The 23,263-nt window shown below is 37.0% G+C and overlaps 1 pseudogene across 1 annotated transcript; it reads left to right on the top strand.

Moving 5' to 3' along the window:
- Positions 1-17,783: 17,783 nt before the first annotated feature.
- Positions 17,784-18,156, top strand: LOC311187037 (small ribosomal subunit protein eS25-like; annotated as a pseudogene). Its single transcript has one exon. The product of its transcript is annotated as a small ribosomal subunit protein eS25-like (transcript).
- Positions 18,157-23,263: the final 5,107 nt, after the last annotated feature.

The raw sequence follows: 23,263 nt of genomic DNA on the forward strand, positions 1-23,263 counted from the left end.
GTGGGTAAAAGTCCATCCAAATGGGATTGGCCCAGAACAAGGCCCCAAAGCCTGCTACAAGTCTAAAGCATCTTCCAGTGGGGACCCACAGAAAAGGGTCACAAACAACCGGACAAGCCCGGAAGGAAAAGAGCAAAATCAACATCAAGATAAAAGCTGCCGAGTAATATTCCATGGTATATATGTACCACATCTTCTTGATCCAGTCATCTATTTTTGGGCATTTGGGTTGTTTCCAAAGCTTAGCTATTGTAAACAGTGCTGCTATAAACATAGGGGTGCAGGTGTTCTTTGGAATTGATGTTTCTGTGTCCTTTGGGTAAATACCTAGGAGTGGAATGAATAACTATAAGAAAGTGAAAATCAAAATCAACAAAAAACTATGAACCAGAGACACTTTTAGGGGGGCGGGGGCGGGAGGGGAGGGATTGGGGTCAGAATGGGGGGCTGCAATTGTATGGGGAATATAACAATAAAATTTATAAAAAAAAAATAAAATTAAATTAAACTAAAAAAAAAAAAAAGATAAAAGCTGCCATTGTCACCTCCCCACGGGTCTCACCCACATCTGTGTCACCCAGTCCACGACCAAAAGACAAGCACAGTTTCTTCACATGTCTCTAGGCTCCATGTGCCTCCTCCAGGTCTCCTGGCTCCATCCTGCTTCCTTCCTTCCTCAGTCTCTTCTGCAGCTTCTCCTCCTCCTGCTCAGCTCCACCCTCCCTTGGGAGGGGCAGGGAACCTCCCCCTTTCCTGGGGACCACCCTGTTACAATTCTCCTATTAGGTGACAATAATGTTTGTCTTTATAAAATGTGTATAAATTATTTACCACTTTGCCCAACACTGAGAAACCCTCAATAATATTCAAACATTTTGGGCCTTCCTGGTGGCACAGGGGTTGAGACGCAACCTATGAGGAAATCCGCAGCCACTGCAGCACGAGTTCGATTCCCCGGCCAGCTAGGGAGCTACCCACATGGCAGGGCAGGCCTCTCCTGTCTTGCCCGCTGCTCCCCTCAGCAGTGTATTTCAGTCAGTCTGCCTGTTCTGTTCCCCACTCTGTCTCATGAATCCTCTCACCCCCTGCATCTCTGGCCTGTACCTCAGCTCTTGTATGTATAAATAAATGGATCTTTAAAGAAAAAAATAATAAAATTAAAAAAAAAAACATTTGCAACCCTTTCCTTCTGATCATTTTACTCCTTAACATGCCATAAAGCACCACTCACACTCAGGCAGTTATTTACTAAACTAACATTCATATGTCTTTTCTTATTCTATTTCCTCTACTCTTCCCTCTTTATTTTCATGTAAGCCATATTCACCTATATTTAATATTCCTACACAAATAGGAGGTTTCTTTTAAATTCCCCAGCAGTGTGACTTGAGGTCTTCCTCTCACCCCACCACGAGTATAGTAATTGACAAAATATAATGTTATTAATTGTACATGTACACCTCTTCCAAAACACTATGAGCTCTGTGAATACTGACCAATGCCATATTCTTGTCTGTACTTCAGCACTTATATATAAATGATAGTCAATAAATGTTCATTAATCTTATGAAAATGCTAATATAAAAAGATTTAAGTACTCCTATGTTCATATCAGCATTGTCCACAAATGCCAAGTCATGGAAAGAACCTAAATGCCCATTGACAGATGAATAGATAAAGAAATTGTAGGATATATACACAATGGAATACTATACCACTGTTTAAAAGATGAAATAGTGCTTTGGGGACAAAATGGATGGACCTTGATATGACAATGTTAAGTGAAATAAATCAGCAAATGAAAGACATATCAGGTGGCTTCAGTCATCTGTGGAATAAATAACAAAAAAAAAACATACACTGGCAAAATACAAACAAAATATATTTGGAGTTAGTGAAAAAATGTTAAAGGTTATCAGAGGGAATAAGAGGGAGGGAAGGAGGGTATAGGGGAGGGAATTATATAGGGTATTGATACGGGGGGTTGGTGGAGGGTGAGAGGGACATGCACACATATGGAGGAATAAAAATGTAACTCCTCAAATTAAAATAATAATAAATTAAAATGATGAAATAATTATTAAATATTATTAAATAATTAAATTAAATAATTAAATAAATTAAAATAATAAAAATTATTTTTAAAATAAAATAAAAAACATAAAGTTCATTAATCTTAATGATGGAAGTTTCAGGTTAAGCAGCCTGTAGTCCCCGGCTTGAGACAGATGGGAAGCCTTTACTTTTGTACAGGCTGTAGCTCTAGTGCCTTACTTATAGATCCATAGAATGAGGTCTGGAGCAGAGGAAGCACTAAATAAAAGCTTGCTATTTGCTTTTCTCCTTTTTGTAGGTTTTAGCAAACTTTTATGACTACAGGCTGCTTAAGACCTGCAAATAAATGGGAAGTGGTATATAGTACAGACTCTTATGTTCAAATCTAGTTCATCTGGGTACAGGGAAACAGAAGTCAAGGTAAAAACTCTAGTTTAAAAAGGGCAGGTGCAGAGCCTCCCCAGTGGCACAAGGGGTTAAGAAGTAGCACTATGAAGCTATCTGAAGCTATCTGCAGTGTGGGTTTGATCCCTGGCCAGGGAGCTACCCACATGGTGCAGCAGACCTCTCCTGTCTCACCCCCTGCTGCCCTCAGAAGTGTATTTCAGTGAATCCTCCTGTTCTGTTCCCCACTCTGTCTCTGGTGAATCCTCTCAACCCCCACACCTCTAGCCTGTATCCCAGTTCTTGTATTCATAAATAAGTAAATCTTTAAAAAATAAATAAATAAAATAGAAAGGGTAGGGGCATATGACTGGTGTTTGTAGTAAACTGCTCCCTTAGGGTAGGTGCATATGACTGGTGTTTGTAGAAAACTGCTCCCTTAAGAACCTGGACCAACCACATAAATGTAGATGGGAACCTAAGCATAGACAGCAGTAATGGCAGTGGAAAAAAAGGAAATAAAGACGGAACAACCACCAGTCAAAACATACTAATGACTATCAGAGACAATGAGTTAAGTCTGATATGACTCAAAGTAATGAATACTTACGTGTTATTTCTGCATGCAATGTTAAGCATAACAATGGATATGCAGAAAATGAACTTCAACATTTAAGAAAGATGGATGAAAAAATCCAGAAATTCTAAGTTTCACAATAGAGAACAAATGTATTTCTCTCTAGAGGTGGAATAGGTAAAAATAAAAAGATCATCCTTGGTTGACAGAATCATATAAACATATTTTACTATGCAGGGAAGAGATTGGAATGGTGAAGGGACATCTGGCACTTGTAACATAGGTAACAGCATAGATAATGGTTTCTCCATTTGACACAGAGTATGGCTCGTGACAGCATTTCCAAAATGGAGAGCAATACAAAGGGTTTTACCTGGGAAGAACCCAAGAATGAAAGCCTTTGCTCGGTTTAACTCCTATTTTTCCTATGAAAACTTTGGAAAGTCACTTGACTAAACTGTGCCTCAGTTTGCTCATCTATAAAATTACTTTCAAACTTTTTTAGTGTATTAAGAGAAAGCCATTGTTTGATTTCAGTTTCAAAAATTATTGATATTATTGATAATGATAATACTACCAACCAGAGTGGCTGTGGTCACATTGCCCATGACTAGAAACTCTTATAAAAAAAAAAGTCTTCATCAAATTGCTTGATTAGTATGCTATTGCCTGGTGATCTCCTCTTAAATTGAGCTGGTATCCATTTAGGTTACCCTGAATCAGAGGAGCTCCCTAATCAGAGTACTTTTCATTGCTGTGATGAAATCCAAAGTTAAACTCTTATGTTCAGTTTCTCTAAGTTGAAAATTGAAGAAACACAAGAACAATGCATTTTTCAACGACAAATTCCATTTAATGTATAAAATGTACAAACTACCTATTATCTCCTCAGGCTAACGCATGGCTTCTTTGAAAATGAGCAATGGAATAATCTCTAAGCAGAATCAAATGGTTCCCCCACCCCGCAAATGGACTCATAAGCACAAAGCAGCACTTTAAAAGCATTTCTAGGTGCACATATAAAGACCGAAAATTGCTGTGATGTCCCACTAGGTGTGGGGGAGCAGTAGAAAAGGAGCTGGAATGAGTTCAGATGCACTCATATGATTCATGATTTTTAAAAAAAGTATAGAAGCCTGTGTCTTTGCTGCAAGGAAGTGAATGCTTAAACAAAGCAATGGCTTACTTATTCCACTTCTGAAATCTTTACTTTCTTGCATGTGAAATGGTAGATCAATCCCTACTTCACATGACTGATATAAAGATTCACAATAAATATTCAGTGACTCTTACTTCATCAAGCAATTTGATGAAGACTTTTTTTTTTTTAAGAGTTTCTAGTCATGGGCAATGTGACCACAGCCATTCTGGTTGATAGTATTATCATTTCCAATAATATCATTTAATAATTTTTGAAACTGAAATCAAACAATGGATTTCTCTTAATACACTAAAAAAGTTTGAAAGCAATTTTATAGATGAACAAACTGAGGCACAGTTTAGTCAAGTGACTTTCTAAGTGATGTCCTATGCATCCTTCCTGCATAGGACAAGGGAGTCAGAAAAAATTAGATGGGGAGAAATTCCAGCGACCTAGCTCTGACTCTTTACAGGTTGGTTGTTGTTAATAGACCATTGTTTTAATAGAGGTGAAGGAAAGGGAGGTAGTAGTGCTTTTGACAATAAAAAAAATATGCTGGTTCTTGCAAGAGGTGATGAGTAAATTCTTCCCAGGAATACTATGGGGACATGAAATTGGCAACCATTTATGTATATGTAACTGGAAGCTAATAATGAGAAAACATCAATAAACTCAAATAAATGCACATTATACATTGTAACTGGCCTGTACACTTAAAAAATGTGAAGGTCAGGAAAGACAAAGGCTGAGGAACTGTTCCAAATTAAAGCAGCCTAAAGAAATATGACAACTAAGTGCAATGTGTAATCTTGGAATGGATCCTAGACTGGGAAATGAAACTATAATGACAATCTTGAAATTATTGACAAAATTTGATTATAGGCTCTTAATTAGATAATAGATTTCTATCAAAATTGAATTTCCTGATTTTTATAATTATACTCTAGTTATATAAAATAACAACTTGTTCTTAGGATATACTGAAGTATTTATAGTTAAAGTGGAAAATATCTACAATGTCGCTTCAAATGGCAGAGAGAGTGAACAATAATGTAAATTGGGCAAATGTAAATTAATTGGTTAATATGCATAAAGTGTAAATCATTACAATTTTTCTCTAGGTTTGAAATTAAATAAAAACTAAAAATAAATTTTAAATGAGGCAAAAGATATGAGGGAGAGAGTATGGAGCTGTGACAAGGTACACATCAAAAGTACCTGACCTGTTGGGTGGAAAAAAAGATCAGAGATTTGACTAAGGTATTGACATCTAACCTGCGATATAAAGAATAATTCATTGTCTCAGGTGCTGTGGTGTGGTGGGGGTGGGAGGAGGATGTTAAAAATGGAGCAATACAAGAGACAGCATGGAGGAAAGTAAGGGTGTGATGGAATTGAGTGAGTAAATACACAAAGGTGGCAGTGGTGAGCAATGAAACCAGAAATGTAAGCTGGATCCAGATCATAGTGGAACTTCTGGGGAATAAATATTTGAAAGAGGTTTGCAAAACTCATAGGATGTGAGGTTGATTTTCTGGCAATGAATTTTTAGGACATTTTCTGATGGTAGGCTTTTGGGGAATGGGGGAAGCCGAAGTTTCCCTGAGGTTGTTTATGGATACAGTTGACTAAGAAAAGAGTATAAGAGAAAAATCAAACATTACTTCACACATACATGTTAAATCTTCAGACGTACTCTTAAACAGAAAAGTGCCATAAGACAAATGATAGAAAGCTTTGTTTTAAACACAAAACCCTACTTTCATGGAACTCACAGAACTAATACTGGTTTAAGCTGGAAAAGACACACTCCTCAGCAATGGAAGCAATCTGGTGTAGTTTTTTTTTTTGTTTGTTTGTTTGTTTTTCGGACAGAGTGGTCAGGACAGATGATAAAATTAGAATGGCCATACGTATTATGAGGATTAACATATATAAGTAAAATGGATTGGAGATAAGAAAAGCAATGTGTAGTCTAGGCAAGATGGTATAGATGCATCTCTCCCTGTTCTTCCAAAACATTTCCTGTAAACGGGTTGCACACCAAATATAACTACATAAACTCTGGAAACAATGTAAGATGGAAACCAAGAATAAACCTGAAACATGGAAAGAGGAAGGTGCACTTGTTAAGGACATCAAACAGAAGAGATGCATAGCAACAATATCTTATGACGCCACTCAGCAAAGGAGGCCAATCCAGGCCCAGCATGTTCCAACCCCAAAGGAGAAACAGAAAAGGGTTCAAGTAAGCTCTCTCTTCCCCCTGGAATCAACAGTGGACCCAACAATGGCAGGCACACCCCATCTTTTGGTAAGAGGTATAACTCAAGAGCCCCATAGATAATAAGTGTCCATGGAAAGCACTTTCCTACCCTGCTGGTTCTACCATATGCCCCAAAAATTCTACTCCAACACATCTACCCAAAGAACACAAAACATGCATTTAAAGAGATATATGCACTCTGATGTTCGTTGTACCACTATTTTCAATAGCTAAGTTGTGGAAGCAACCTAAGCGGCTAAGGAAGGACAGATGAGTGCTTTAGGAAAATGAATATAAGCCAGTGGACTACTACTCTACTATAAAAAAGATAAACTCTAGCCATTTTCTCCAACATAGATGGAAGTGGAAGGAATTATGATAAGCAAAACAGGTCAGAAGGAGAAAGACAAATACCAGATGTGTCCCTTAAATGTGGATTATAGAGAAACCAAACAAAGGGTCAAAGCCAAATCAATAACAGACCCCAGAAATCTGGCTATAGAACTGTGGCTACCAGAGAAGGGAGGGAGATGAGGAAAGTAAAGCTGAGAGGAGGCAAAATGATCTATGGTGGAGGACTTTCAGAGCCTTGGTTGTGGGTGTGATATGGTAACATACACCTGAAGGGCATGACCCTATACCACTAAATCATACACAAAGTTGCAAACCAATGTTACCTCAATAATCAGTAAAATAAAATAAAATCAGGAGGCACATAAATCTGGGTTTCTAGCTCTCTTGAAAATGTGCGGTACCTGGCATTGCTGTACACTTAACCCACTAAACTGAATAGTACCCCCCTCCTTTAGATGGGGTGTGAGTTCTCCATTCTGCTCAAATCTCTACCATGACATATTATTACTATCACAAGGGCCCAATGTCAAATGCCATTTATCACTATAATTTCACTGCTTTTTTTTAATAACTAAGATTTCTTTCTACACCAATTTATAACAAAAGTAGAAATTGAAAGATCAGGAAGGTTACTTCTCAAGGAAAATGGAAAAGCAATCAAACCCAGCCTGCTAAATATACTCAACGATATATTCTGCCTGGCCCCAATAATCCCCATAAGGGTATCTGCTTTATATCTTCATTTAGAGATGAAGTTACTCAGAGTTCCGATGAAGGTTCATAAAAAAAGTTGTGTGTTTTTTTTTTAATTTTCTTCTTGCATGTTGAGCTTGCAGCAACTACTCATAAGCTAGAATGTTTCACAGAGCCACTGATTCTGTTGCTTTGGTTTTGGTTTTCTCTTTTTTAATGAAAGTTATCACTAAAATTCAAGTTTACTTTTTTGAATTCAAATAAAAGATCAAATGGTACTTAAAGAAATGAATGTCCTCCAGCATATTCTTAATTCCATAAAATCAACCATTGTGAGACATTTCAAAAGGATGAAAGTAAATTCTTTTCACTGTTTTTTGGACACCTTATTTATGACAGTCTTATTTAATACATTGTTCAACTGCTAACCATATATTCACTGTATCTCACTGTATCATTTAGTATCAAGTTTTGGGGAAGAGAGAAATTTCACATAAAAAACAAAAAAGTTAAAATTTTTGCTCTTCTGGTCCAGGGGATATACTTTTCCAATTGCTGCAGGGAAGCCTGAGGGCAAGACCTGTCCAAAATATGACCTCCAATAGTCTGCTGTGATGGAAGGAATTCTGCATCTCAGACATTCTTTGAGGCTAAAATTGAAGCTTTTTTTCTTTGAGGCTAAAACCAACAAAATGCAAATCTAGTAAGGTTAGAAATCAGTGCATACCCTTTAAAATTATACACCCTAAATTGATATGACCTAGGACCTGTTTGATAGCAAATTTTATAGTGAATTGCGGGCAGAGTCAAGGAAAAAGATTGTAAATCTGAATCCTACAGTTAAGAAAAACCATGAAAGTCATCTGATCCAGCCTCTTTCACAGTGCAGGTATTTTGTTCTTGATAGCCTACCTGCAATGGGATCATAAGGCCTACTGCTTCGAGAAGTACCCCAACTGCATTTTTCTCAAGTCATTATCAGGTTTTTTGGTTTTGTTGTTTTTTTTTTTTTTTTCAGTTCTACTGAGCCAAAATGCAGATCTCTATGTTCTATTCACTGAGTCTATTTCAAAATTTTGGAAAAACAACAAACAAGTCTCATTTTTAATAATTTCCATACAGAACGTACTCCCATGTTTTTAAATAAACATGACATTAAACTGACTGGAAGCAGCAGCCAGAGTATCATTTGTGGCAAAGAAGAGTAGCCAACTTCCCCATTTTCATTTTCTCTGTGGTTAATTTTTAAAATATAGAAAGATACCTTTGCTAGATGAACTCTTAGAGAACTGAACGAGTTTGAGTCAAGTGCAAGTCAAATAATCAGGCAATCAAAGAAAAAAAATTTGGTAGTTTGAAATCCTAGGCTATTATCAGTTTCTGATTCTTGACTGGGTTACAAGTGGTGATAATTATTTCTTCATGAACAAATCCGAAGATTGAGCAAGACTGCTGAGATTAGGAAATGGGAAATTGCTCGCAGTGATCATTATTTCATCATGATTAACCAAAACCTAATGGGTTTGGTTTTTAAGTAGCACTTGGGTTTTCCTGTTGTAATTTCCTACTCAATTATAAGGATTACTGTGAAAGCATACCTGTGAGTTATGGCTTCACCCTACTGGAAATACTTACACACATCCACATACTGAGAGCCTGCGCTTTCCATGAAGCATCCTGCCAAAAGCTGCTGACAGCATTTTCCAACAGGCCTCCTGGGTCATGCCACCAACTTCATACTTCCCATAAATCTCATGTTGCTGAAACCTTCGAGATAATCAGAATAAAATGACAGCTCTGTTCCATTAATTAAACATATTGCCTAAATGTTGCATTAGAAATGCAATATATTTTCACTCTTTTTCTTTTGCAAGACACAACAAAGTAAGAGAATTTAAAAGAAAATTGGCATCTGGGAATGTATTTCCCATTGAGTGATTTTAAATAAATCAATCTTTGGAATCATTTTCATTTACTGTGTGAACAAGCTATTATTGACAAAAGGGGATAAATGACAACTGCACACACACCCACAAACTACTTTAAGTGACAAAATTTTCAAAATCAGTCAATGAGTACCATAAATAATTTTCCATATCTACCTGTATAATAATCCTTGAAGTCATTAATGTCTGACTTCTGTAGAAAGATTAACCAAAGATTAATCCATGAGTAAAGAATAACAAAGTAATGGAGACTTGATGAGAAGGATATCTGAGTCTAGTGCATTGTAAATTTCATCCACTTCTCATATTAATGGTATTTTTTTCAGTTAAGCTTGCCAAATGAACACAAGTCTAACTTACTGACCTTTCCCTAGATATTATTTTTTAATACACATGTTACATTGAAGCTACAATGTTTGGCTCAGGGGAAAAAAAAGATGAGGGCTGGTCATTAACTATATGTGGTCAGTCATCATAATGTTACAAAGAGGGGTTGTTACAGAGTAATCTCCACAAAAAGGGGAGTTCCATATTCCTTGCTCCCACCTCATGAAGAGTGGAGCTGAGCAGAGGGAGAGAACATCCTAGAAGACTTGGATGAAGCACCAGGAAAAGAGAGACATGTGAAGAAAAAGCTGCACTTGCTTCTTGGCCTTGGACTTGTACCAAGGACTTAGGAGACATGGGAGGAGACACTTGAAAGAGACAGAGACCTGTGGGAAGGCTGACAATGATGGCCTTTATCTTGACTTGTATTTTGATTTTACTCCTTTCCTTCCAGACTTGTCTGTCCCCTTCTGCCCCTTTCCTATGTTTGCCTCATAGAAGGGACCTTAGACTTGTGGCAAGTTTTGGGACCTCAGTGCCCCACTTGAGGCCAACCCTGTTTGGCTGAGCATTTATACACAAGGGGATGGGTACCTTTGGTTGTTTCATTGGAAAACTATTATCCTTTCTCCTCTTCTCGCTATGCACACTATTCTATTAAAGTTTGTTCACACTCACAGCATGCTTTGTGTTTATGGGTCAATAGCAAAACCTTCTTAGAGTGTGTAGGTATGGGAGTCCCAGGGTACCCCTCAGTCTGCATGCTAAAAATAAGGCCAGGTCCTAGACTTAGCTTGCATGGGTAACCTTAGGCAACTCCTTCCATCTCTCCAGAGTCCTTTAGATCACCAATTTTAAAATTAGTGGAAAATAAGGTCTATTTGGGGTTAAAGCCACATGACAAAACCAAAACCATGTGAATGTAAAAGGAGGAAAGGACAGAGCACATTAAAGATGATCAAACAGTTTTAAAAGAAATTTTGGGCCTCCACGATGGTGCAGTGGTTGAGCACTGGGCTGTAAAGCTGCCCTCAGCCTCTGCAGCACTGGTTCGTTCCCCAGCCGCCAGCAAGGGTCCCACATAGCGTGACAGACCTCTCCTGCTGCACCCGCTGCTCCCCTCAGCAGTGTGTTTCGTCAGTCTGCCTGTTCTTTTCCCCGCTCTGGCTCTGGTGAATTCTCTCACCCTCCCGCGCTTCTGACTATACCCAGTGCTTGTATAAATAAATAAATAAATTTTAAAAAGAAATAAAAAAGAAAAGAAATTTAAAGCTACTTTTTTTGAGGTAGCATTGGTTTATAGCACTATCTATGATTCAGAGATACTAGACAACTTTTCAGATGTATATTACCACACCCACCACAAAGGCACCCATAGTTAAAATAGCCATTCTTACCCCTATATCCCCTTAGAGTTACACTATTAAATTTACTATCCTATCAGTTAGGGGCTGGAACTGATTGATAGGTGTGATCAACGCCACAGGACAAACTTTCTACAAAGAAAATTACTGGCATTCAAAACACAGTTATTAACCTTGAGTATCTTTAATCATCCACCAATTAAGAATAAACACCCTTAAGCTCCCAGTGATTAACCTTTATTACCCCAAGTTGCCCCCACAGGCTCTCCTACTTACTGTAAAGAAAAATAGCTGAATGACACACTGAAATACTGCTAACCTTTTCAGAGTATATTTGGTTCCACTGATGTTAAAAATACTTCATTATTCTTAAAAATGTGTTGGTTGCCACAGTGAAGAAAAATGTCCTAAGATGTCTGAAATATTTGAAGCAGTTTCTTGTCTAGTATACATAAAAAACAATAGAGTAAGAATCAGGTGACCTAGATTTTATTTATTTATTATTTTCTTGAAGGGAGAAACCAACTACTGCACAAAAATGAACAACTATGTAGGAGACCTATATTTTAGATATAATTCTGTATGAAGAGATTGACTGAGGAGTTACCGAAAGTCTCTGGGCCTCAGTCTACTCAGACGAAATCGATGACAGTTGTTTTACATAAATGCAAATGTCCTCTTAAGCTATAATATTCTATTTGCCTCTAATCTATGTTTCTGAAATGAGTTAACAGGAACTAATTCAAACAAGTCATGTAATTTGGGTACATAATGATGAAGATAGGCATGCTAGATTATTCTATTGATTGGACATTGACCAATTCCAAGAATATAAACTGAGATACATATCCCCACAGGACCCTAGCAACATAAAGCAATACAGCTTTTGATTGTTTCAGAAGCTCTCACAGAATTTCTGTTGTTTTATCAGGTTCAGGATCTTTAAAGCACTAACTTCCACAAGGCAGGAGGTTTTCCCTCATGAATGCAGTCACACACATATAACAAACAATATAAATTTAGTGTGGGAATCCACATTCCAATAATATAAGCATACAATTAAATTCAGAGCAAAAAAGAGGGAAAGGTAATGAACCCCTTGGCAAAGTTTGGGAGACTGGCAACATGGAGTTGGTGGGACCCAGGCCAGAAAGCTCCTGGAATCCACCGGTCCACAAAATGGAGAGAACACTACATCTCAGGGTGAGAATCTCTAGTATCTCTCACAAAACTCTGGAGAAGCCTATATGCATCTCAAATTGACCCAACTTTGGTGCCTATATTTAAGACAGAGGAATCTTCTCAGGACCACCTGTTAATTTTTATTTAAGCAAGGCCTCACCACACAGCCAGGTGTTTTTCTCTCCTTGCCTTTGACATGCCTATTTATCATTGTCTTTGTAAATAAATGGTTGGGGTTTTTGATAACTTAAGTCCCTCTATCACAATTGTCCCCACTTTTCCATTAGTCAAGGTCATTACAATGTCTACACATATAATATATCCATCACTCATGATGATTATAATATCAATACATATTACAGCTGTACTTTTAAAGGCTTGAATTTATAGATCTGGAAGTCTTCAGGCAATTTCTCTGTAGCTACTGTATGTGTCATTTAGAAAGGTTCTGTTAGTAGGCAACCCCAGAAATAAAAAGAAAATGCCCCAGTTTTTGAGACTTTACCCATGTGCTTAAGAACTTGGGACTAGAGGGGAAAAAAGCAGATATGCCAAGAAAAATTTTTTTTAAAAAGGATAATTTACAAAGGGAGTAAGAAGAGTGAGAGAAGAGAGAGAAAATTAATAGGCCAGCATGTGGCCAGACACCATCTGTCCTAACAGCAGTATCAGGGTCCAAGTCAAAACCAAAAAGGCAGGAGAGTGAAATCTGACTGTCTTCAGTAGTTCAAAGACAGTCTGGTAACTGAGCTCCACCCCTAGTTCCCAGAAGCTCCTCACACCCACTCAGGAAATCTGATTCATGGCATGTTGGGAGTTGTAATCCAATGTGTCTGAGATGTAGGCAGCATTGAAGTGGGGTGAAGAAGATGGCACCCTATCTCATGGTCTTAGTTATACTCCTCTAACAAATTCTCCCCTTTTCATTTTTTGTCACCATTTCTATGGTGAAAGTGTGAATGCTGGGGTGCGGCCTCAAAAGACAGTCTTTTCTGGGGTGGCAGTGTATTCAAAAGAAATAGCGATGAGTCACTAGGCACTGTCTACGAATAGCCCATGTGGAAAAGTCCTTCATTTGTAGATAATAGTCCATCAGTCCAAGCCAAAAGGGTAAAAAGCTAGATGTTTTGCAAATAGCAAACAATATCAGAGAAAGTTAAAAGAAGAAAAAAAAAGTAAACTCTTAAAATGGTTCTACTATTAAAATAATTTTCTCTCTACCTTCATCCCAATTCTATCAAATAGTACAGGAAAATGCATTTGCAAACTAAATAACTAAATCTGATTCCAATCCTCCTGGTCTATTTCTTCAAAAACTTACAGGACAGAAAAACTAAGCAGAATTTTTGTTGGCCTTAGGAAAACATTCCATAAGGGATTTTATTTATTTATTTATTTATTTATTTATTTATTTATTTATTTATTTTTTATTTTTTTAAAAATAAATTTTATTTTTATATTCCCCATACAATTGCAACCCCCTTATTTTGACCCCAATCCCTCCCCTCCCCGCCCCCCACCCCTCATAGAGTCTTTCTGGTTCATAGTTTTTTGTTGATTTTGATTTTCACTTTCTTATATTCATTTTCCTGGTCCCTTATTTAAGTTTTCTAGATTCCTGCTATGAGTGAGACCATCCGGTTTTTTTCTTTTTCTTTCTGGCTTATTTCACTGAGCATGATCCCTTCCAGTGCCATCCATGTTGCTGCAAATTGCATGTGTTTATCTTTTTTGAATGCTGAGTAATATTCCATGGTGTATATGTACCATATCTTCTTGATCCAGTCATCTATTTTTGGGCATTTGGGCTGTTTCCAAAGCTTAGCTATTGTAAATAGTGCTGCTATAAACATAGGGGTGCAGGTGCTCTTTGGAATTGATGTTTCTGTGTCCTTTGGGTAAATACCTAGGAGTAGAATTGCTGGATCATATGGAAGCTCTATGTTTAGTAGGTCCAGAAATCTCCACACAGCTCTCCACAGTGGGTGGACCAGTTTGCACTCCCACCAACAGTGCAGAAGAGTTCCTTTTTCTCCACACCCTCGCCAACATTTGTTGTTGCTAGTTTTTTTAATATGTGCCATTCTCACTGGTGTAAGATGGTATCTCATGGTAGTTTAGATTTGCATTTCCCTGATGACAAGTGATGTTGAACATTTTTTCATATGCCTGTTGGCCATTTGCATTTCCTCTTCAGAGAAGTTTCTTTTTAGCTCTTCTGCCTATTTTTTGACTGGATTATTTTCTTTGTTGTTGTTGAGTCTCATCAGCTCTTTGCAGATTTTTGTGATCAGTCCTTTATCATTAGTGTTGTGTGCAAAAATGTTCTCTCAGTCGATGGGGTTTCTCTTTGTTTTTGTTATTGTCTCTTTTGCTGTGCAGAAGCTCTTTAATTTGATGTAGTCCCAGTTGTTTATCTTTGCCTTCACTATCACTGCTTTGGGTGATGTGTCTGTAAAGATGTCTTTGATTTGGAACAAAGAAAGATTGTTCAGTAAATGTTGCTGGGAAAACTGGGTTGCTACATGCAAAAGAATGAAGCTTGACCACTACCTCACACCATACACAAAAATCAACTGAAAATGGATAAAAGAACTAGACATAAGACCTGAAACCATAAAATACATAGAAGGAAATATAGGCGAAACACTATGTGATATCCAAAAGGGATTTTAGATTGAACTTTCATCATTCTGTCTAAATGGGCATTGGGAGAAGGGCCACAAGACTCTGAGATTTCCATTCTAGAGGTACCCAAGGCCTTTCTTTCTGGGGTCTCCAGACCTGTAAATGGTGGAAAATTCCCTCACCTTCCTTCGAGGTCTATGGAATCCTACAGGCAAAGTAGCAAGCTCTTTACTTGGTTCTCCTTAATTTCAATTCCCAGGAGACATTCCAATCAAAGTCATAATAATGAAACATATTTCCAAATCTTTATCTTAAAATAAATATTACCTATTGAAATTATGCAAAGATAAATACATTGCTATGAGTAATAAGAATACTTATTATGGACCTCCCCGGTGGCGCAGCGGTTGAGCTCTGGGTTGCGAAGCTGCCCGCAGCCTCTGCAGCACTGGTTCGATCCCCTGCTGCTCCCTGGCCACCGGAGGAGGGTCCCGCATGGCATGCAGACCTCTCCTGCCGCCTGCTGCTCCCCTGAGCAGTGTACTTCAGTCCTTCGGCCTGCTCTGCTCCCCGCGCTGGCTCTGGTGAATCCTCTCACCCTCCCGTGCTTCTGACTGTACCCACTGCTTGAATGAATAAATAAATGAATAAATAAATAAATAATGCTTATTATCATTTTTCCATAATATGAGAGTATCAAAGAGAAAGGAAAAAAATGCAAACACAAGTTGGATCTGCTCACAAAACATGAAATTTAACATTGCTGCAGATCCTGATCAGCTAAAAGAATAAAAAAAATTTGAGTCAAAAACGAACCAAAAAAGTATCATTTCAAACAAACACTTATTAAAATTATATTGATCTCCAACTGCCCATTCAGTCCTATGTAGAAAATTCACACTTTTGACTTCCACCAATTTGCATGGGTCTTAAGGTATTATTGAGTATTTTCTCCTTTTAATATTTTCAGAATCAATTTTTGCAAATGTCAAAACTTTAAAATAACCAAAATTAAAATCTGACAACCTAATTAAAAAGGAATTTTGTTCAAATGTATAACTTACAATGTTTCAGAACAATCAAAATTGACTAGCAATATTATAACATATCAGATACTCATGAAATTTCACATAATTTTAGAATACCAATATTAATATTCATGTGTATGCCAAGGTTAAATATTTCTCCCAAGTCACAATGCTTCCCATTTAGTTTCAATTTACCAGATAAATACCAAATGGTTTGAATTCATCTAATATCTTTTCCATTGGGAAAGGGGAAAGTTTTAATGGAGTGCCTCAGGAACTCCTCTAAGTTTCCATAATCTTCCTCTAATCAATCAAACTACAGATTTTTCCTAATTTAGATTTCTGGGAAGTTCATAAGTATTAGGGGGAAAAAGCATTAAATTACCAACAGTGAAATATATCCAGCTAAACTCATCCAGCACAATGCTGACAAACTTCAACTTATTTTGATTCCATAACTGGAATTCTTGATGTTTAAAAAAACCCTTAATTTCCCAACTCCCATGTTAGCCAACATTTACAGCAATACCAAACTTTTTAGACTTAAGTATTTTAAACCAACATATTAACCAAAAATTATTCCAGACCACACATCCTGGAAGCCCTTTAATAAGTTCCCATTATATTTTCTGTGCTCAAAACTTCTGTAGGTTCTCTCTAACCAATTTTATATCCTCAAGAAGACAGACCAATTAGACACAAAAAGGAAAATGTACAATATACAACATATACACAGACAGCACCTTTAGTTTTAACTGACATGGAAAATCTTATACAATTGTACTTTTACTTATAGGCACAGAGACACAAAGTTTTTTCTTCCCTTCCTTACAAAAACAACTTCACCACTGCCTGAAGAAAGTTAGTTCTACTTACATAAAACTGGCCAGTTTGCTTTTCACCTTAACTACACATGTAAATAGAAAGGAAAAAAAAGTCTACAAAGAGATAGAGAGAGAAAATAAAACATATTAGGCCCATATACAAAAAAATGAAAAATTGAAAAAAAAAAAAAAAACAATGAAAAATTAAAACTAAGTTCTCTCCAGAGAGTCAAAGTCACATTCCCAAATCTGAGGAGTGTTGAAGCAAAAGTCACATGATTTCAGATGTCATCTTAGGAATTTATCTAATACAGAAATGATGATCCTTAACTGGAAATTCTTTTGCCATTATATTCCATTGTCATTCTTCTTCTCTGTTATACTCATTTATAATATGTTATATTCGAATTGTACAAATTCAGGTGTAAGATGGGCCTTAAAAGCTTTGACAAATTAATTCTAGGTGAATGGCTAATCTTCACAATAAATAAAAAAGAAGTAAGGAACCTCAATAAAAGAATAAAGGCTAGCTACTTTCACTTGTTTGAGCTAGATTCCTAGGTCACTGCAGTACAGATCAGGTTAACGGATGAATGAAAAGACTAAAATGAGAATGATTAACTAACGAATGATTAAGCAATGAGAGTTTCTTATGGAAGAGAAATGCATAAATGGAAAAATAGGAGCACAGGGTGAGATACTATGGGAAAGACTAAAGTAAGTTTACTCCTGGATTCAAATAAAAAAATTTAAGGCATGAAAAATCACATGGATTCTCACATCAGTATCAGTTTGGTTTTATACATATAAGCAAATAGAAAGATTCTAATTTTCAATTCTACATATAAATAAAATCTATTTCTCCTTTATTTTCTACATAATTACATCCATTCTGGTTTAAACCATTAAACTGATTTTTGGTTGGGCGGGACTCTGGACTGGCTTATGAGAGGTGCATCCTCTTTGTCCAACATCTTAGTGAGGCTGCCATGATTGCTGCTTTTGAGCTTCATGATGCCACCCAAGAACAAAAAAAAGAAAGATGCTAGAGAGTCAGCAAAGCAAGACTGATAAGATCCAGTGAACAAATCTGGGGACAAGGCCAAAAAGAAGAAGAGGTCTAAAGGCAAAGCTCAGGACACGTTCAATAACCTTGTTGTTTGACAAAGCCACATACGACAAACTCTGTAAGAAATTCTCAACTACAAGCTTATAACCTCACTTGTTGTGTCTGAGAGGCTAAAGATTCATGGCTCCTTGGCCAGGGCAGCCCTTCAAAAGCTCCTTCATAAAGGACTTATCAAACTGGTTTCGAAGCACAACCCAAGTAATTTACACCAGAAACACCAAGGGTAGAGATGCCCCAGCTACTGGCAAAGATGCATGAGCAAGTCCCACCAACTGTACATTTTGAAAAATAAAAACTTTACTAAATAAAAAAGTGAACTATTGGTTAATGAATTTTCAAGTCCAGAGGAAAGGCCGATACAATTTACAATTGTATGATTCGGTGTGTCAATAATGTTGTGAAGCATCCTGGTTCCATCCTCCCTCTCCATTCTACCATGGTCTAAGTGCAATGCTAACACTGGTTTCCATCATGGGTGTAATGTTGCACAAGTTGAGATTTTTATATCTACATACAGCACTAGCCAATAGAAAAAAAATGCTTTTCCTGAGAATTGCAAGGAAGAATAGTGATGGATCATTCATCTTGAATGATCCATTCAGATGACATGCCAAACCTGGAGCCAATTATTTGACCAAGCCAAGATAACAAAATGTACTCACTGGTTTAAGCTACTCCTAACTCCGGGGGTCAAATTCCTCCCTAAGTAATCAAAGAGAAAGGATGATAAATGAAAATGCAGAGTAAACAAAGAGAAGTCAGTGCAGATGTTAGGTAAGAAATTAACAATAGCCACGATAGTTATAGTTCATACTCAAATTACCTGATATCTTCAATAGTCATAATTGGTAAATTCATCAATTACCTTTTCCTCTTTAAAATTTTCTGCAATTAACCAGAAATACTTTTCCTTTTTTAACTCCATAAACAAGTTACAAGTGTTCAACTTTCTTTAAAAAAAAATATTAAGGCAATGTACTGCAGTGAAATTTCTTAGGATCAGAAACCTGAGTTAAATTCAAAGATCAACATTTTCTTAATTATATAACCTCTAGTGACTCACTAAACCCAATGTTTTTGCTGTTTTGTTAATATTGCTGTCGTTTTCTTTTGAATTTTCTGAGCTAATTCTGTAAATTCTACAATCTTTGTCACTACTGAAGTTTCTTTCTGATAAACTTAGCAGTCAGATAATGATTCTAGAGATTTCCTTAAAGCCTGAAACTAGTACTCCTAGTCTTTGCTGAGGGACTCTTGGTGCATATTTGTGCTCATTTCCACCATCACTCAGATGGATTATAATTACACCTTAGGCTTCACTTACTTACTGTTCATTTGGACCCTCAAGATTACCGAGAATTGAGAGCATAAGCCTGCCCCAGTTCTTTCTCAGGCATGTTTATAGCCCCATATGTGCCTGTGACCTTCTAGATTTCCAAGGAAATATAAAGAGATTTAGAAAACCTCCTATGGGCATCTCATTTCTCAACTTATTCTTTTAAGCTTTTTGAGTAGCCTATTGTTTGACCCAACTATTATCTAGTACCTCAGGCAGCCATGACGTTCAAAAATTGGTTCTGATCATTTTCCTTAAACTTACCTGGGTAAAGACTTTTTAAATGGGGGAGATCTGAGTCTGAAGGAATGAAGACAGCCTTGTGAGTGAAATCTTTCATGAAAGTGCCAGACTAACAACTAGTGGTATTTCTTTTGGAAAAGAGGCTTTGGAAAAGCTCATCTTATTCTGCTGCTTCCAGTGGCAGCTAAGTTGCTAGTTTTCACTATGATTGCTGCTGCGATTCACTGTGAAGTCATTGGTTTTCAAGACTATTACAGAGTTAGAGAGGATGGTATGGGAATAGAGCCAATGAAAATTCTACCAAGCTCATTGTTCTTGTGGAGATTCAGCCATTTACCTTGAGTATATTCCTCATGGATTATAGCATGTCTTTGCCTAATTCCCAGGGTTCAGTGAAGGTTGATTCCAACAATTTTTGTCAGTGTTATTTATTTCATTACTTTTGCTGACACTACTCAAGATTTGGATACAGAAATACCTATATCTTTGATGGAGATTCATGCAGTTTCAGTAAAATCCTTTCCATTTTTGCATTTGTTATGATTTTAGATCCAGTAAGTCCTTGTGAGTATTCACAGTCATGTCAGACAGTAAAGTTAGAGATAATAGCACAAAGAAACAAGTAGCTGACTATCTCTTGAGCCTACAAAAGTGTGTGCATCTCTATATTTGAATGTTTCTCAAAGACCTGCTGTCAACAGTCATCCACCATAAAAGCTGCCAGAAGAAAGTGAGAGACAATCTACATGGACATTGACGGTAACAGAGAATGATAGATCCTCTGACAAAATAAATGCCACCTCTCCTTTTGAACATTCAGGATGATTAAAGGCATGCACATGTGATTCCTTTATCTGAGTTTCTTCTGTAATGGTGTACCTTTGAACATACTGTTAGCAGATGACTTATAGCTAGTTAAAGATTCAAAACCTCAGCGAGCCAGTGAAAAATACAATACTTTGAGTCACTGATTTTCTCTCTTTTCTTTCTCTTTCTACATATATATGTATGTATGTATATACACATGTATATAATTCATTTATTAATTTTCATTCACTTAATAATTCATTCATACATATATATATATACACACACACATATGGAGAGAGATCTCTATCTCTATATATCTTGCATGATAGCTGAAAAGCTGCAATGCTATTGTATAAGCTAAATATCTCCACCAAACCAATTCACGTAATTTTTAAACGCCCCAAATGGTATCACAACACCAAATGGTACTTGAATGAAATCTCCTAACTCACTTCCCACTCAGAAAGATTGGTGGGAGGAATGCTTTAATAAGGATATATTTCAGTAAATACCTTTTAAATATTTCTGCCTACAGACACAGAGAATTTTACAGAATTAATGTTTGTAATAGTGAACAACTGACTTCATTCTAGGTGTACCCAATTAATAAGAATAATCTGGACAATCATTTGCTTATATTTGACAAGACAGCCATTACTCATGTCATTTCAAAGCCATGAGTAAGTGACAATATTACCTATTTCAGAGTGAAAGTCCATGTCCCAGTAAAGATTTTCCATCAAACCATATAACAATTTAGCTTGATCTGAGAAACTATTTCCCTTCTCATTTGAAGTACAAACAGACCTAGGCTAACATATTTTCTAATTGACTTTTTTGTTGGAGATATTAGATGGCTGATTTATAACTAATTTAACTAATGCATCTATTATTTTTCAATATAATCTTTGGAGGTTGAAGCAGAAAAGAGAATGTTGGAAAATAAAGAGAATAGTGTCCATTGATTTTAATTGAAAACACGGACACCCTCTAAGTAAACTATCTGGAGTTGACTGTACTTGAAATGTTCTTCTAAAGTCACTTACTTTGAATAGCTCTTGATTTCTCTTTAAACAAAAAAGAATTCAAGAAGGGGCTAGAGGAGACTGGAAGAGAAATGTGTGGTGACAGATGGGCGAACCTTCCAGTGCTCTGCTGCCAGGTAAAATGAGTCCACTGGAGTTGTGATCCGTTTCTTCCACAGCTGCGAGGCGGCTGGAGGCACATTTCACTACTTGTTAGTGCAGACCCAGTCCATTTGGAAACTGTCACGGGAAATAACAATTTGACATTTAATAATTCATTCGTTGCTAAAGCCAATATTTTGAAATGGTATGTGAGGCATCCCACATTTAATAGCAAAAGCTTGAGCTATTGCTGGCAAGGTCATAAAACTTACTGGATTTTTTGAGGCTTTGAATTTAATAGTACAAAAAAGGATGGCTCTCTATCATGACAGCTCATGGCAAATTATGCTCTTTTAGTCCTGGTAAAAGTTAAACACTTCCTTTTAAAAATTAACAATGTGTTAGTTCAAATACACAGAGTTTATGGAATACTCCTTTCCTAGGTGAGCATACTTGTTGAAAGGGTTAAATTCACTGAAGTGATGAAAATGGGCAGAAATGGGAGGGAAGGAGTAAAATATTTATTATGCCAAGGGTTGTTTTTTTTTTTAAGATTTATTTATTTATTTATACAAGCACTGGGAACAGTCAGAAGTGTGGGAGGGTGAGAGAATTCACCAGAGCCAGAGCCGGGAGCAGAGCAGGCAGAAGGACCGAAGTACACTGCTGAGGGGAGCAGCAGCGGCAGTAGAGGTCTGCGCGCCATGTGGGACCCTCCTCTGGTGGCTGGGGAGCAGCCGGGGATCAAACCGGCGCTGCAGAAGCTACGAGCAGCTTCGCAACCTTCGCAACCCAGCGCTCAACCGCTGTGCCACCGAGGAGGCCCTATGCCAAGGGTTTTAATGTATCATTTCATCCTTAAAATAAATTTGCAATAGTGATATCACCCCCATTTCACAGGTAAAGAAAATGAGGATATAAAAACACTAGTTGCAAAAGATAAAATTAATAAGTAAAATATAAGGACTTAAAGAAAGCTTTGTCCATTCCAAAATCGGTATAACTATTGTATCATGTATTCCCTAAACACTGTAGTCTTATATTATCCAAAGTTAATGATCATTCAAAAAATTTCAATGCTTGAAAAAGAATAAAAATAAAGAAGTGTAAAAGAATGTCACTTCAACCCCTGCAGAAGTGCAAAAGCCTACTGTTATGAATTTAGCCTTTTCTATTTGTACCTTATACCATTTAAAAATGTAAAAAAACAAACCAACAAAACCTTGAAGAGCACACTATATGGACCAGAATTCTCTAAATTTTGGTCCACAGAAGATTTTTAAGGATTATTATCTGACAAAAAGGGTTAAATTAGTTTGGCAAGATGCTGTGTTAAACAGATTTCTTCACTGTTGAACTTTTCCAAACTGTTAATATCTTAACATGCATAGCAAAGTTTTAAGAGGCACTATAGACATGCAGGTTTCCTAACTGTATCTTTCCAGAAGAACTTATTTTACCAAATGTGTTGCACAGAACACCAATTTGAAAAATCCCCTTGATTCAATGTCTGACACCCAGAGTGAAGGAAGTGGAACAGATTTGCTAAGGAAGGGGAATCAGGCCTTTCAGACCCTTGGAACCAAGGAGATGCCTCTAAAAATGGAAGTTGTTGAGGGACTATAAAGCCCCCTCCATCAAACTGTCTACTTCATAATTCTGCTTAGGGTTGACTGTACCTGAGGAAATACTAAACAGTGTTACATCTGAGGTCTGATCACCCCACATTTAGCTTTATTTTTCTAAACTAACATATGATATAGCCAGTTGCAAATTAGAGTAATGAGTTTGTTTCCATGGCTGCTCAGTATAGCCAGTAAGATTTCAATTTCAACTTTTCCCATTGCTT

Source organism: Talpa europaea (assembly GCF_964194135.1).
Source record: "Talpa europaea genome assembly, chromosome: X".
NCBI lineage: Eukaryota > Metazoa > Chordata > Mammalia > Eulipotyphla > Talpidae > Talpa > Talpa europaea.